The sequence below is a fragment of the Lontra canadensis genome, unplaced genomic scaffold (genome assembly GCF_010015895.1).
Source record: "Lontra canadensis isolate GAN:19392208 unplaced genomic scaffold, GSC_riverotter_1.0 scaffold3, whole genome shotgun sequence".
Taxonomy (NCBI): domain Eukaryota; kingdom Metazoa; phylum Chordata; class Mammalia; order Carnivora; family Mustelidae; genus Lontra; species Lontra canadensis.
In genome coordinates this window covers 17,654,226-17,671,841 of record NW_022630997.1, presented here as the reverse complement: position 1 = coordinate 17,671,841, position 17,616 = coordinate 17,654,226, and positions in this window count along the sequence as shown.

The window sequence follows — 17,616 nt, the reverse complement described above, 5'->3', positions numbered from 1 at the left end:
CATGAGAGCCAAGGATTATGCCTAAGTTCCAAATTGCAGACACATACAGCTTCTCTCTTACAGCACCAGCTCCGGCTCCCTGTGCTGAGTACCAGGGGAGTTCTCTTAGTAGTGGCTTCTCTAGGTTCTAGGGGTATGAGCCTCTGTGTGGATGTGTGTGTGATATGTGTGCACACACGCACGTGCATCTGTGTCCGTGTCCACACTGGCCTGCCTTTTGGCTTACTGAGTTTCTCCACTGCTTAACCTTGTCCAGTGGGACACACAGTGTAAGCCCCAGGGAAGTACTGCCTGGCCTAGCCTAAAGCTTTTAAACTCAGTTTTAGCCATCGGACGCTGGTCAGATCTCACTGCAACCCACCTGAGGCTGAGTGGTGAGAGCCTCCAGGTCCTGTGACCCTCCCTGCCCAGGCCACGTCCTCCACTCCTGTGGAGCTTCCTGGCCAAGTAAATGAAATGGGGTCAAGCCTAGGCAGCCAGCTTGCCACCTGTCACCCACCTCAGGGCAAGGACAAAAATACAGCCTTGCCTCTTAAAGCCAGCGCCTCTGCCAGACCCCTCTGTAACGTTCCACAAACACCCTTGAAAGTCAGGGCAGCTGATGATGGAGCACAGAAGTGGAATTTCTTTTCCTGTTCATTGTTACTTGTGGGAACGCCTCTAAGGGCTGCAACTTGGAGCTGGGTACTGCACAACCCAGAGGGCCATCGGTCACATGATTCAGTGGAACTGGGGCCGCTGGAATTGGGCAGTATGGTGGCCCTGTAGTCCTGTGTCTTCTCACCTCCACTCCCATCTCCATGCCCCTTCTCTCTGGAAGGAAAGAGGAGTTGGAAAACTCTGGGGTTTTTTTGTTTGTTTGTTTTGTTTTATTTTTTGCCAAAGGTTTACTGTCAGCTTCTGAGCTGTGGCTCTAACCCCCAAAGCTCAGTTTACAGTTACAGTTAACAGCGCACTGATGGACTGAGAGGATGTATGTGTGTGCATGTGTGCACCTGTTTGGGTATTGGGGTAGGGGTGTTTATTTTTAGTACCCCATTCTGGGGTTCTCTGATGCAGCGTGGGTGTGCAAACACGGTACCTTCTCAAGTGTAGTTCTTTCAAATATAGCCAATGCTGGAAAATGTGATTGCAGTGATCTCCATCCCTCTATCTCTTGGCAAAGAGGAGTGCAGCAAAGAAAACAAGGCAGACAGAGGATAAACTTCAGCCCAAGCAAACTTTGAAAGATAGCAGATTATTTTTGTTGTCCTTAGGAGGTCTGCCGCGCCCCTGGCTCAGCCTTCAGGGAAGTGGGCGATGTGCAGCAGGGAGGCATGTGGCCCTCCGCTGCTCCTGGCTGGGTGCTTTGCTGGCACAGATCTGACCTAAGGCGACTGGGTGTGGGGGGAGGGTCCTTTACAGGATTGGTGCTGACCCTTGGGTAATACAGTAGTGACCCTGATTATTAGACACTCAGTTTCTGTGTAGTGCTCTCATTTTTGTTCCTCACTATCCTGCAAGGTAGGTATTTCCATTTTACAGCTAAAGAAACGGGCTCAGAGGGGTTTCAGTGATGAGTGGCAATCAGGATTTGAGCCTACTGTTCATTTGACTGCAGAGCCCCTGCTGCTCCCTTTCCACCATACACTTGTTTCTCCTGCCTTGCTGCCTACCTTGTCCTATAGGCTGTCCTCAGATCTCACCACACTGGGCAGTGCCCAAGAGGGTGCACAGGCTACAGCTCAGGGTAAAAGTTCTTTTGGGCTCCAGCTAAAGACTTCTTGTGAAAACTGTCAGGAAGCCTTGTTCTGAGTTAAGACTGCTGGAAGGAGTTGTGGGGAAACTGAGTTCTAGATTCCAGTGCATTATGTGTCCTTTAATAGGTACCATAACTTCTCCCAGCTTGCTTTTGCACCTTTAAGATTGAAGATCCAGTTCTAGATAATAACTAAGAACATCGATTCATGTTCTGCTGCCTCCCTTTCCCCCAAGGAAGAGAGCTAGTCTCCTCCCTTCTCTTAGGGCTGAGTAAGAGCTTTTTAGGCTCAGATTCTACTTGCGGCTAAGGAAACATACCTGCTCTGTTGCTTACTCCTCTGCTGACCAGCGGTGTGCAGGCGACACTCCAAGGGAAGTTGGGGCTTTGGACCTGAAAGAAGGTCAGCCATATTATAGGCTTGCGTTTTTACATCAGCAGGTATATGGGAAACTGTTATTTTGTGAAGTCAAATATTTGTTGGGGAGTTGGAGTTCAGGGGAGGAAGGAAGGGCTGTTCTGGGCGTCAGTTGAGCAGATGCCCAGGATGCCTGGGGGAGACCAGCTTCCCCTACAAATCAGAGCTCTAAATTACAAGGTTTTTACCAACGCGAACAGTTGGGGGAAGTCGTCTGCTCTCATTTGCGTAATGGTTTCTGTCACTGGTGATTAGACACAGGATGAAGGAAAAGAAATTTGACAATTAGGAATGAGCGATCATTAATCTGAATCTGTTAGGAGACAGAGAAGGGAAGGATTCTTATCAGTGGGCCAGTCTGGTGTGGGGAGACCCTCCTTCTGCCCCTACCAGAGACTCTCCGGCCACATACCCTTCCATTGTTCCCACATGCAGGCTGAGCTGATGTTTCTTTACAAAGCCTAGGTAGGCCCATTCCCCAGCCTGAGGTAGATACGGTAGGGTGGGTATAGGAATGGGACATCAGAGAGAGATGGATGGGTGTCAAATGCAAGTGACAGGGCAAAGAATACCAATGGAAAAGTTTTGACGCATTTGCTGTTTGTGGAAAAATTCTTTTAATCAACACTCCAGCTACCCGACCTGTGACAAGTGTCTGTTACATTCCAACACTGCAGGATGTGGAGAAATCCTGGTTTTTATCTTCTAGGACCTTCTACTGAATTGAAAAGGGAACCACACAAAACAGAGGTTGTGAAGCCATGAATCTTGAACCTTGTGAGGACAAGATGAGAGATTGTTGAGGAAGATCAGTAGAGAGCAAGCTCTGCCCCCAGGATCCTCCAAGTTCCTGGGCTCTCCTGGGAGGGACTCTTCCTTCCAGGCCTCCCAGCAATGCTGGTTTTTTCCCAGTCATTGCATCCTCAGCGCAGGAGCTACTAAGGGGCACTGAGGACCCCATCTGGGCATGTGAACAGGTGATGAGAAAACTTCAAGTGGGCTGAGTCCTAAGGTGTGGAGAGTCCCAACTTGGATTTTCCTGGGTCTCTGTGGCACATCATTATGCATTCTTCCTGTCTTCACACCTCAAGGACTATATTAATTTGCACTAGTTGGTATTTGTTCCTCAGTTTTGTGACGTGTGTGGTAGGTTCCTTAGGGTATCAGAACGTGAACTTCCCAGAGATAGGACTATGTCTCTCCCATGGTAAACTACCTACCTCTGAGGCTTCTACCCTTTCAGACTGGGTGCGGAGTTGATGCAGAGTAGGGTGACAGGGAATAGCCCTCAGTGACTAGTTTTACCCAAACAGGTTGGATGCTGGGATGCATCTGGAAGTGGCTTCTTGAGGTTCCAGAAGCTCTGACCTTTCAGCACTGTTCTCATCATCCTCTGGAACCTGCAGTGCTTGTCCTCCAGTCCATGCCGACTTCTGGTGAACTCTCAAGCTTCCTGCATTGAAGAGCTATTCCATCTTCCTCTTTCAGGGCTCCCCCAGTTTCTTGCTCTCCCACTCAACTTCCTTCTGTCCAGTCTCTCTCAGGCAAGTGCCTTTTCCCTAAACAGTTGCACTTTCTTCAGAAGCCCCATGGCTGCAGGTGTTTGGATAGACTTTCTCTAGGATCTCTCCCCCTAGAGCATCTTTGCGTTATTGTCCTTTTTCGACCTGTGGTTAGTCCATTTATTCTGTGTCCGCTCTGCCCTCTTAGTGTTCCTTTGTTAATTCTGTGCAGCCTGCTTCGCTTTTCTAACTCTGGTGGCTCTTCTGCAAGTCTTCAGCCATCTCTGTTTAATCATCATCGGTCTTAGGGTCCTCAGTGGAGCCAAGCTCAGTGCTTTTGGCACGCTTCTGGGGAATGAGGCCTTGGACACTGGCAGCCTTAAGGCCCAGGGACCAATGGTCCTTGGGACCTTCAGAGGTAGGCGGGGGGAGGGTACCTAAAGTCTTGGACAGTGGAGAGCCAGTGAGGAGGGACTGGGTAGGAGAATCCCAGGATGGGGCCAGGCCTGGCAAGCCAGGATGGAATAAGCAGTTTCGTGCTTCCACCTGAATGCATCCTGTGTGCCTTATGGCCCAGCAAGCAGTTCAGGGATGGTGGGATCTTGTGAATGTCTCCTAGCTTCTCTTGGGTGTCTTTGGCCATGCCTCAAGTCACCAAGTTTGGTGACCTCTGCATTCCAGCATTTGTTGGAAGGGAAACAGCGAATTGGTAGTTTTATGTAAGGATCGGAGGTCTCAGATGAGAAAAGCCATGGAAGCTGGGGTAGCAGGTGAGAGGGACTTGTTGGTCAGCTTACCCGGGTTCTCTTCATTCCTCCAAGTGTTTAAGTATAAAAGCTGACTAAAGAAGTGAAAAAATGAGGCCTTGCCTTTTTCCCCATCTGAAGTCTGGGTTTCAGGTAGTGTTTGGGGAAGGAGTATATGCCCTTTAACTTCCAGTGAGAAGCAATCTAGCATAGTGTTTTAAAGAATGGATTTTGGAGTCCGATGTCTTTGGTTCACTTTTGTAGCTTTGCTGCTTACCAGCTGGTTTGACCTTGTTGATTGATTTTTCCTTTCTGAGCCTGTTTCCTCACCTCTAATGGTATGTATTGGGGTAGGGGGTAGTGTTGAAAATACCTACCTCAGTGTTGTCAGATAACTGAAACAATGTAAAGCTTGAGCAAGGTGCCTGGCAAGCACTTAACTAAATGGCTGTAGTGGTGGTGGTGGTGGTTTATGATGTGGTTTTTTCAGAAACTTGATTTCAGTGATTTGTGAGCAGATGTCCAGTGATTTCTTTTCTCTAAAGAAAACCATAGGGAAAAACAAGGAAAATGCCCTGGAGATGCCCATATTGAGTTGGGGGCAGACAAAAGGGCCCTGGTACCCAAACCTGTCCTAGAGGAGGGAAATGGAATTGTCTGATACCTTTTGCCTAGTCAGTCAGACATGACCACTCTCCTCGCCAGTCCCAGGGTGAGGGTGAGAAGCCATCAGGGGTAAGCTCTCCTTACGCCATTGGAGAGGTGAGGGCAGCTGAATGGGTTCCCATCACCCCTGGAGAAGCTATGCCAACTTCATGTCATTAGACACCAACGCAGTCAAGTGGGCCCTGTTCATTCAGTTTTATTCTGTGAGCTTCAGTGTATTCAAATTGTATGTGTGTTAAGAGGTTCTAGGGCAGAGGGTATTGATAAGCTAGTATCTGGAAGATAACGGGACTGGGGAGTAGTGAAGAGCATACATTTCTCCTCTGGCCTATTTCCCAGTTCCCAAACACTGTGTTCCTCTGTATTTAAGGGTTCTGTTAATAACTCTTAGGAAGGAACTGGGTGATGGACCCCAAAGGAAAAAAACCCTTTGGTTAGCCATAGAAATCTTTGGAAATCATTTTGGTTTGGTTGCTGGGCCAGGTTTGTCCTGGAGTGCAGAAGGATTGGACTTGCTCCTTTGTAGCCTTATTCCTGTCCTCTTTCTCAGAGGTCTGTCTGCACTCTGGCCTCTGGAGCCACTCTGCCACCCTACTTGGAAGAGATTTCCTAATACAGTCACTCAGACATCACCCTGAGGTATATTCTGGCTGCCTGGAATTCTCAGCCTCTTCTACACCCCCACCCACTCCCCTCCTCCCACGGTGAGCTGAGCCAAGGCCCTCTGCAGCCATGTACAGCCTCTTTCCTCCGACCTTGGTCCCCAGCCTTATGGGTGAAGAAGACCCCTCTCTAGCTTGTGCCAAGTCATTTCTGGACTGTAGGTCATCCTGTAGTCACCTTGTATTCATTCACCTCATTGCTTCTAGATTTCTTTGGCTGGGGGCCTTGGAAGACTTCTCCTTGGGCCCAGAAAATGTTGCTGTGTTGTATTCAGTTTGCTTAAAACCTACTTGGTCATTGAGGTCAGTTCTGCCCTTAAGGGAAGCTCTGCTCCTTAACCCAAAATCTAAGCTATATTTGGGCTAGGTTTTTATCATCTTTCTAGTATATAGTATACAGTGCAACATAGGGTAGTGGTTGAGAATGAGGGCTTTGCATACCTGGCTTTGAATCCTAGATGTTATTCTGTATGACCTAGGGCAAATGACAGACTGCTTGTAACTCCTTGATGTGTATGGGGACAACATTGCTTACCATGTCACGGCTGTGTGAAACAAGGTTTGTAAAGAAAGTCTTAGCAGAGAGACAGTTCCAGAGCAAGGCCCAGCCCTTCTGTCTTTCAAAGCTCTCACCTCTCTTCCCCATCTAACTTTCCAGTGAAGGTCCTGCTTCTGGTCTCGGGGCAAGTCTAGTCGTTGACTTGTGAGCAGGGCAGAGGTATGAGCATAAACTCTCCTGCTCATTCCTGTCCCTACCCCTTCTCAGTGACCTGATTTCACAAGGACCCTCTCACACTACCATCACTGGGGAATGATCTTCCAAAATCTCTTTTCTGTAATATTAAAAATACCCAAAACACAATGTCAGTGACAGTAGAAAACCTCAGAACTGCTACTGAGGGAGTGGGAGTCACTGAAGGTGTGTGCAGGCTGGCAGCAAAACAGGCAGGAATGCGGGAGAGATGGAGCTTGGTGCAGAGGCCACCATGCTAGTCCAGAGGCAGCAGGACCTTGGGCTTAAGAAGGTTCCCTGTGAGTTTTCAAATAGTGAGTTTTTGACTGCGTTGTTTGAGCAAAATCCTACACACTTTACTGTCACTGTGGTCATTGTTTTCACAAGAGTTTGTTTGATGTCTTGATAGGAGTAGAGGCATTCGATTTGCCTCCTGGGTTTGAAATCCCTATTTGCTGCTTCCTAACTCTATACTTAGGTGAGTTTAAGAGCTCTTGGGGGCAGGTGGGAGAGCTCTTGGTCTTGGCCACTTCACCTGTGGGAAATAGGTGGGAAATAGCACATGGCTTGCATTGTTGTTTTCAGTGTATGTGGAAATGTTCCAAAAATACTCAGTTCAGTGCGGGTGCTTAGGAGATGGTTTATTATGAAGACCTGAGTGTCTGTGAACAGTGTTCAGTTAGTGCTCGGAGAGAAGGATTAATGCTTGGAGAGAAGGAAACTGATAGCAGGGCTTTTTGGATCCTACTTTCTCAGGATACAGTGCTCGAAGCAGAATCTCAGAAGACATGGCTGGGTGGGGGAGCAAAATGGAAAAGGTCATAAGGCTTTGTAAGAGCGTGAATGTCTGTGAAAGGCAGGGCTGGGGACAAAGATTGTTTTGCCAGGATGGGGTCTTGAGGAACAGAAACAAAGAGCTAGACTCTAGTTTACCACCTAATCCCCAGAGGAATAAAGGAAATGGAGCAGGAGAGTGTCTGTGGCGGACACTGGCTAAGTAGAAAGAACACAAGTTTCAGGGATAGTGAACCAACGTGTGAATCTTAGGTGTACTTTTCAGAGGCTGGGCGACTTTGAACTTGATTGTCTCTAAGCTTCAGTCCCCTCACCTTTAAAACTGGCTAGTAACTGCTGCTACCTCGCTTACAGAGTAGATGGGACGATACATGTGAAAGTGCTGTCTAAACCAAGCACTGTATGTTCGTTGTGGTTTAGGAGAGCTTCTCCAGAGTGGATGGATTAAAGAATTGTAAGAGGTCCCAGATTCCCCCCCTCCCCCACCGCAGCAGAAATGGTAAGACGGAGTTCTTTTAGTCTGCCACCATTTGACTAGGAAGGATTTTGACTGAAGAAGGAAAAGCAGTATGGTGAGAAAGGGCAAGTTTTGGAGTTGCATGGACTGCGTTTAAATCTTATTTTCACCGTTCCCAGAATTGAGTTGGTCAGATCACTTACAGTATCTCAGCTTTGGTTTCTTAGTAGACCCCTTCATGTGGTCATTGGGAATAAATGAGACACCTCAAGTGAAACAGCTCAGTGCTCAGTGCCCACCTAGTCAGTGCCCAGGAAATGTTCATTCCCTTTCTTTCTTTCATTTCTTTTCCCCTTAGGAAGCATCCATTTACCCAGCATAAAAGGTCTCGGTTATCCATGCCTTAGTATGAACAAGTAATATCTGATCTTCTCCTTCTTTTCTAGGGTGAGATTGGTTGCCTTAAAGAAATGTGAGTGTGAGTGGGGGAGATTTGAGGTGAAGGAGCCAGGACTCCGCAATATTGGGGATGGAGTAGGGGTACTCTGGTTATCTGGTCAGCATAGGGGCAGGGTGAATGAACAAAGGGTGATATTGAGAGGTGAGAATTTCAAGAAAGATGGTAGGTGCTCAGTGCTAGAGGGAAAGACAGTTGAGCAAGGGGTTTGGAGTAGAGTATGGAGTGGAGGACAGACAGTGAACTAAGTGCCCGAAGACCAGAGTTCTGCCAGGAAAACCTTGGGAATTGTGATTAATGTCGAAGTTGTGAAGAAGTCTTGTATTTTTCTAGCTATCATTTTAATACCTGTAAGGGTTGCGATCTTCCCAGAAAGAAAGAATATAAAAAGAAAGCAGGAATCCTCAAGATGGAAAGACTTTTTTTGTTTTTTTTTTTAAAGTAATCTTTATGCCCAACATGGGCTCAAACTCACGACCCTGAGAACAAGAGTCGCATGCTCTACCAGCTGAGGCAGCCAGATACACCAAGATGGAAAGACTTTCTAAGTGTTTTCAGAGCCAAGGATTTGCATCACCCAATGAGGGCATATGGTAGTCCAGTTGGGGTTCTAGACATCTATGAGAAAATGTAGTTAGGTCCTGAAGAGCATAGACTCCTGGAATCTGAGTTGGGTAACCACCTCTGTAAGTAATGGAGATCCTTCAGGCTTTCAGAGGCTGCAAGTAGGACTTTCTGTGTCCCTTAGAATCCAGTCACTGGTCCAACCAGTGTTTCCAGTTGTTTCACACCTTCAGCCATCTAAGAAGGCAACCTTGAAACTGTTCAGGGCAGCATTAGTTGCTTCCTTGATAGGTCTGTATCTTTGCATGCTGGAGGACTTGGAATGAAGAACAGACGTATTTAAGAACATGAGAGCCACAGCATTACTACATTTGCTGTAAGGAACCTATGCCGTTTGTATTTTCAGTCCTTGACACGTGGAAGAGAGTTTGCCTCGGTTTAATAGGTTTACTTTGTAATACCAACTAAAGAGTGTTGAGTAATTTATTTAGACTTGAATTTTACATTGAAATCTTCCTGAGTGTACAGTTTTGGAGCATTTTAAATGATTAAATATTTGCTGTATTTATAAACTTAATTTATTGGCGATATAACAATTAAATACTTCGGAAGGTTTACTTCAGTCAGATAAATGAAGTACTTGAGGAAATCAAATACGTAACCTTCCATGAAATCATACCCCTTTGTTTTATAGCAAAATAATAAGGTTTATAAGCTGAACTTAAAAGCTTAGACAGGAATTGGGATTTTGAGTATGTAACTTTGAAAACTGAATATAGCTTTTTAAAGTAATTTCCAGTTAATTATTTCTGTACACAAAAGTCCCCCTTGTGGGTATCAAAAAACTCAGGGACTGTAGTATTACCACAAAACCAAGTCTTTAGTCTCTCCAAGTACCAGGCAACTGGCAGCAGTTAAGGTGGCCAGCATGGGTCACATCAGAGCTACAGACATGGTTTTTGAAAGCTTTTTAAATTCTTTGGCAGCATTTAAGATAAACTCCGATCTAAAAAGCCAGATTTTGGCTTCTCTGGAACATCAAAAGATCGGACAATAAAATTACATTTTCTATATGACAACAGTTGGCTAGAGCTGAGTAGCTGCCACCCATTATGGGGTGGGGTGGGGGGGGGTTCCTTCCAGTTTGCTATAGTCACTGCTTCTCATTTTGGTACCTTATTCCTGGTTTGTTTAATTTCTGTGCCGTATCTGGCCCACATAAATTTTTGAGTTGTGTGGCCCCTGAACTAGAGGTTCTGAGGTTCCTAACAGCTGATGGATAGTCTGGGGTAAGGGCTCAGGAAGAATGTAGGCCCCACCCTTCTCTCTGTCCTCAGTGTCTGCACTCCAACTCCACTGTCTGCCCATCTGACTTGGCCCCAGGACTGGGTTTGCAACCCCTCTAGGGAGTATGTAAGAACTTCCGGGTTCAGACTTCCCTGTGTTTGCTGCTTTTTCCTGTGACCAGACCAGCTCCAGGTCTTTTCTTGCCCCTACAGTTTGCCTAGGCTCTCTCCTCGTGTCTCAGTTCCTATGCACTTCTGATGGTTACCTTTGTAATTTGACCACGGCCTCACTCTCTGTTGCATGAGGACCACCAGGCTCTCTGCTTTAGCTTATACTACCTGATCTCTCTGGCCTGGTTGTAGATCTTCTGACTCAGACTCCCAAACCCTGACCCCATCTCCACCGTCACTGCTCACTGTCTGGGCAGTGTGGTTAACACAGCGGAGGGGTGGAAGATTGCTGAGGGTTCAGGAAACATGGGAGATGAGGTTGGAAGTGTTTGGATTTTCCAGAGAAGGAGGCAGAGGCCAACCACAGTTTAGAGAGGCAGCTAGTAGAAGGCTCTTTAGGGGAGGGAAATCACTCCACATACTTGAAGGCAGAGGAGAAGACAGTAGGAGAGAATTTAAATGCCCAAAGACCTTAAGTAAGGTCTCAGACAAGACACAGGGTGATAAGCTGGGAAATGGCAGTAGTTGCTTATACTCGGGGATTCTAAAGCTCAGAAATATCCACAGAGGCAAGACATGCAGGAGGGAGCACCACCGGGAGTCTGTAATCCCCGACCGTTCTAGTTAAATAAATGACACTATATACTTTGGAAAGAGGGGCCTGGTCACGATGTTGGGGTTATGGCTTGGGGCGAGACGCTCACCATATCTGTAGATGTAGTAGAAACATCTGAACCAAATGGTCATGTTGCTTGGTGAAGAGCCAGACCCAGCGAGGGTTGATTTATGGATCCATGTCATCCTAGACCAGAGGGAAGTCTCCAGCTGAATGCTGTAGGGCTCGATCTAGGCCTGTGTCCTGTCTGACATTTTTATTGACAACTGACCAAGGCAGCAGGCTCATCAAGTTTGCAGGTGATAAGAGCTAGGAGGGGCAGCTAATACTTTGCATGAAAGAGTCAGGATTCAAAATTATTTCAACAGGCTGGAACACTGGGCTGGAACCAACAAGATTAAATTTAACAGGGATAAATGTAGAGCCCTGCACTTAGGTTAAAACAAAATCAATGACATAAGTATCGGGTGGGGGGCGGGCCCAGCTTGACAGCAGTTCATGAAGAAAAGACCTGGGGGTTTAGTTGACTGCAAGCTCAATATGAGTCAACCATGTGATGTGACTGCTGAAACCTCTAATACAATCACGAATTGCATTAACCAAAAAGGAGCAGCCAGATCAAGGGAGGCCATTACCCTGCTGCTTTCTCAGATTGTCAGGCCACCTCTGGAATACTCTGTCCAACTCTGAGGTTCTTTTTTTAAAGGAGGTCAGTGACAAATAGGAACATTTTGACAAGCAGCCAGCGTGGCATTGGGCCTGAGTACTGCCAGAAACTTGGTAGAAACTATGGTGCCATGGTTCTGGGATGAAGGGCAGGGATGTATGATCTGACCCCAGCAAACAGTTGAATCTGGAGTACTTTTGGAGGTGGGGTGAAAAGTGGGGGGTGGGGTCTGTTTTTTTTTTCACTTCCTGGGGATACCTGGAAGCATTGGCCTGTGAGTCTCATCCCAGGCCTTTCTGAAGTCAGATGACTAAGGGTTACTTAGGAGGAGTCCAGGATGGGGATCAGTGGGAAATTAAAGAGAACCGGTTAGTAAAGTGTGAAGTAACCTGCAAATCTGTGCCTCAGAACACCACCTTTCCATCACCTTTCCATCCTTCTCCACCCATCCCCGGGATCTGCAGTCCTCACTTTGGTCACACCGTGGCGCCCTCGCTCCACACGGATGCTGAGCCAATGGTGGATGCGGAGTGGGCAGCCAGGCTGCTGCTGCACTTCCCGCACTCTCCGCTGTGGGGAGCCCGTGGGGCCGCTCCACTTAGTCGCGCTTGACCAGGGACTTCTGTGTGGCAAGAAAACAACTAAGGTTAAAAAAAGAAAAGAAAAGAAAAGAACTGAGGTGTGGAAAAGCTCGCCCATGGCACAGGCACACGTGGATCCAGATGTGACTCCATTTGGACCATGTACTCCGACCTGAGCCACTCTATACGTGCCTCTTGTCTGCCCTAGCGTGGAGCCTGCGGTGCAGAGGGCTACTGCTATGGCAGGAGGAATTCTGGGGCACCAAGAGCTCCATCGCTGTGGGGTGAGAAATGAGCCTGAATTCCCTCATAGTGATTGGCTATATTACTGCCACCAACTTACCTAAGCTCTGTATGTCGGGTTCCTTAACAGAAGTAGAATAACACTGCCAAGTTCATGGAGTTGTTAGGATTGAATGAGTCAGGCATCTAGGGCAGTGATTCCAAACTGGTGTAAGAATCACCAGAGAAGCTTGTTGAAAACACGATTTCTGGCCCCACCACCAGTCATTTAATAGTTCTGGATGGAGCCCAGGAACATGTCTGTCTAACCAGCTCCCCAGGTGATTCTGATGTCCATGGTTCTCTGACCACATTTTGAGAAACTGACCTAGGACATGCAAGGTGACCTAGTTTAGTATGCATTAATTCTTTCTCAGAGCCTGTGGGAGAGACAGCAGGGATCATGGGGCTGGGCTGACAAGTGTATCAGCTTACTCTCCAGGTGACTATAGCCTTGATGAAGAAGGAAGGTAGGTCTGGAGATGGGGACATGATACTAAAGCTCAGAATGGATGTTTGAGACCTGACAAGATTGGATATACTGAGGGCCATTGAGGACTTGGGAGTGCTGAAACCAGGGCTGGGGGACACTTGGTGGGGTGTCAGGGTGTGTTGGTGTATTGGAGTGTTGGGTATAACATACTGTTGAAGGGAATGGGGTCAGAGTACACCTGGAGGGGAGGGAGCTAAGAGGATGCGGTAGGGAACATTTGCATTTTCTTAGGGGCCTGGAGATGGAGGTTTGTTATATCATCACTGGGCCAAGAAGACATAGCGATGGGGACTGCGATGCTCATTGAAGCCCCGTGGGGGCAGCCGTGATTTGTGATTGTGATGTAGCATTGAACCCAGGCTTCTTTTCTTTTCTTTTCTTTTTTTTTAATAAGAGGGGAGGAGGATGCTCCTTAAGAGCTTCTGGGGGAACTTTCCTGCCCCAAGAGGGCATGGGGGGGTTGTGTGCGCGCGCGTGCGCGCACGCACTCACGTGTGTATAGGAAGTTAGCTTAATGTGATGAGGTTTTCGAAAAGGCCCTTCCTGGATTTCATGACTGACTTGAGAGGAGTCAGTCTCCAGGACACACTCTTCTCTACCACCACACACACAGTAGCGTTTGACCTGCCTAATTTCTCATGGGGCTCAGTTCCCCAAAAGGGGGCACTCTTGTCAGCTGCTCATGAGCATGTGGATGTCTGCCAACTGAAAACACCTTTTGGAAACTCCGAAGACCTTCTCACAGGAACATTCTAGAAAGAATCCTCAAATTTCAAAGCCTCGAACACTGGAGCTGGAAGAGCTTAAATAGCATCTCATGCAGTCTCCCTCAGCTTAGTCCTGCTGGAAAGACACCTTGTGTGGACACTTATTTTCTAGGCTTTTGGGGACCCTAGAACCTGGTATGGGAAACAAGTCTCACCCATTACCTAGCAAACAGGGACACTCAGTAGAGTAGGGTTGGGGGTTCTGCTGGGTGAATGAATACCTATAAAGAAGGCTCCCTCAAACGGGACAGCTAGACCTGTACCTTAAAATGGATAGGGTTTGTTTTTAGTTGTTTTTCTTCAATGATTTTATGAAAAATGAAATAAAAATACTGGATGAGAGGGTGGGGCATATTGGTCTGCTACAGGGGAGCAAAGCCACAGAGGCCTGGATTAATCTGAGGTTTGGGGGACAAAGGTTTGATTATAGAGGGTGGGTGGGGACCTCTGCTGGCAGAGTGAGAGAGAAGGGCAGAAAGGTGTGGCTGCATTAGGAGGTATTATGAGGCTGGAGGCCAGCTTGGGCTCATAGTGGGGACACCGAGGATTGAGGCTAGAAAAGCAAATGAGAGCAGCCAAGGAGACAGTGTGAGAAGAGAAGAGAGGTAAAGGGGCGGTTGTGAACGTACCAAAGAAGCACTTCATAGGGCATCAGGAATAGACCCAAAAGAGGGGGTCATTAAGGTGGGGGGAGGACACAAAAGAGGTGGTCACAAGCTTGAACTCAAGAGTTTGGTGTAGGAGGTGGGGGTGAGGAAGGAAGGTCATTAAATTGTGTGATTAAGAAGTCAGAACGGTGAGGGTTAAAGAATGAGTTGGAGAAGAGATTGGAGCAGCAAGTATAGACAACTATAGGTTATTTGGGAATACATGGAGGGCTGGACCCAGGCCCGTATTTTGAAAAGCTGCAGCAAAGCTTTGTTAGCCAGAGGTAGAGAAACAAATTTGTGGACAGAGGAGAGAGAAGAAGGAGCCATTAGAGGGGAAGAGATTGATGTCACCCGAAGGACTAGATCCCGGGAAGAAACAAGTCCTAGAAGAGAAAAGGAAGAACAATGGAAACAGCCTAGAAAATGTCGAAGTCTCAGATGGGGGAGAAAAGGGTGAAGTGGGAGACTCCAGTTGGACCCAGGCTTTGATCTAACAACAGGAGTCACGACTGAGGTCGGCTTCTTCAGGTAAAGGTGGCTGGGGTGGGCTGGGCTGTAGGAGCATAGGGGAAGACCACGGTGGAATCAAAGGAACAGTTGAATGTCTGACGTGTTGTCCAGTGGGGCCAGGTCTGATGCTGTGCCTCTGGGAGCAGGATGGAGCAAGCGAGCCACAGTATGACCAGGTTACAGCAGTGTCGAGCCCAGGGGCCAGGACATAATGAGGGCAGTGAGGGGCCTTGCTGAGCGGAAAGGCACAACTCTCAGAGTCCAGCCTGTCAGGGCTTGATGGAACAGTGTGAGCGGCCATGCAGTTTTGGGGTCGGGTCTAGAGTCAAATGTGAGGAACTACTGTTGTTACCATTTTTAGGTATCTGAGGTGGCCTCTGAGTGGGGAGAACATAAGCGGGTGCATAGAGGGAGCATTGCTTTGTGCCAGACACTGTTCTATATTAACAAATTTAATCCTCACAAGAGCCACCCCCTCCCTCCTGCCATGAATCAGGTGCTATTATTTTACTATTTCACAAATGAGGAAATTGAAGTTCAGAGAGGGAGAGTACCTTGGCCAAGGTCACATAGCGAGTTGGTGGCAGAATTTGTATTTGAAAGGTTTTTCTGACTCCAGAGTTTTTGTTTTCTGCTGTTTCTTTTTATTAGCTACTTAACACGTGGGTGACCTTGAGTGAATTACTTAATTTCCCCCTCACTTTCGTCATCTGAAAAGTGGGATAAGTTTGTGAGGTTTAAACAAATGAATATATGTAAAGGCCTTAAAACAATGTCTAGTACATAGAAAATGCTACTTAAGGGGATGTCATTAATTGTTGCCATTATTTTATTGCTGTTTCTATTTCTTCTAGCCTCTTACCAGAAGCTAAGGACTTTGAGGAAAGAGAATGAAGGTCCTGGGGCATATTGGTCACGTAGAGAGGGTCAGACAGTGGGAAAGGGGAGAGAAAAGATTCCAGCCAGTGGTTCTCGGCTGGGGACATGTTTATCACCGTGGCCTGGGTTTTGGTAGTCTGGAGCCAGGAGTGCTAACAGTGGGCGGTCACAACCCAGTTGAGAATGTGCAGGAGAAATAGTGGGAAGGATACTTGAAATTTAACTCCTCAGAAGAGTAGCATTTCTGGACGTTGGAGCAGCTTGAGCAAGTGCTGGGCGTTTGGAATGAACTTACAGGTCTGTAGGGACCTGGGAAGAATCGGACCCAGATGGAGACAAGGCTCCCTGGAGGGAATGGTGGGGAAGGGCCACAAAGGTAGACTGAGACCAAGCCCCAGAAGGCCGGGCCGAGGGGTCTGGACACTGAACTGGAGAGCTGTGGCTTCTGGATGAGGGCATGTTGTATTTAGGAAGGTATTTGGGCAGTCAGAAAAGAGGGGTGAGAGGAGGAGAATGTGGAGACTCATCAGGGATGTGGGGCCAAGCCCTGGCAGGAAAGGCACATGAGCTGGGCTGAGCTTGGAGTTGGAGTGAGCAGAGAAGTGGAAACACGAAGGAAACTCCCAGTGGAAAGATGTATGAATGACAGTGGGCTGGCCTGGATCTGGCAGGCACCGACCTGGGAGGGAATTCTGGGAGAAGTGGACTGGGTTGAGACCCACGTCTGGTGTTTGGGACATGGTGATCATGGTGAATTTAAGGGAATTTAATAGGGAGTCGGAAAGTTTAAGGGAATTTAATAAGGAGTCAGAAAACAGATGTCGGTGAGGAGCCAGAGATGCTAGCCGAAGTCAGAACTGAAGTACAGATTTGGGAGTAATCCACATCTGTTGAGTGCCCATACACATACGAAATAGGGCCCCTTTGAGGGCCGTACCTGTGGGATTGCTGGTTGAGTTTGAAGTCCCGCTTGCAGATACATTGGTCATGAGAGAGGGTGTGGAAGGGAAGCACTGAAACCTTCAGATAGCCTGGGCCTCTGCATGTAAGGGAGAGTCAGGCCATGATACTAGGAGGAGGCCAAGAGCTTCCTAGAGGGCCTCACCAGCGTCAGACACCACAGAGAAAATGCCCAGGGTCTGACTGCTTCTGCAGAAAGTAACTTCAGGACAGTGACAGTGGAGCCACTGAAGGAAGGAGGCAGTGAGTGAGGATGGCTGGTGAGCTGGAGGTTTTGGAGTTCAAGGAGAGAGGGACAGAGCTAGGGTTCTGCAGGCAGGCTGAAGAGGGTGTACATGTGAGGAAGCGGTGAGGCTGGTGGAGAGGAAGAAGCGAGAGAGGAGGTTCTCTGACCTAAGGGTTCCCAAGGAGCTGTCCTCTCCTTAGGTACAGTGGATTCCTCCAGACTCAATTCTGTGGCCTTTCTCTGCACCACTTAACCCCCAGTTTAGGCTATTTCCTCTGCTCTTCCAAAAAAGAACAGATAGCCTGTGTCCTATAACTATTCTGATTTATCTGGCTTTCCTACCCTGCCCTCCAGACTCTGATTCCTGCGCCTCATCCTTCCCTTCCCAGGATAAAATTCACTCCTGTGAGGTGATCTGACCATAGAGTTTCTTCCTGTTTGACCTCCTCAGTGCACATGAACTTCTTCAGGAAGCTTGTGGACCACCCTGTACCCCTCTCTCCCTCCCTCCCCATAGTCTTCTGCTACTCCCATTCAGGCCAGACTTTCCCTGTTTTGGCCATCACTTTGATCACCATTCCTCCTGGGAAGTGATGCCCCGATCCCTTCCCCATCAGCTCCCTGATCTCTTCAAGTCTGTCACCAGAGTTAGGAATCAGCCCAAGATATTGAAAACTCTCCTCTCCTCTAGGACTCCTCCAGCAGTTGGGCTCAGTTACTTCTTTCGGCTCCTTTCCTCTGTTGATTCTGCATAAGCGGGGGGCGGTCCACTTAGAGAACTTGGCAGATA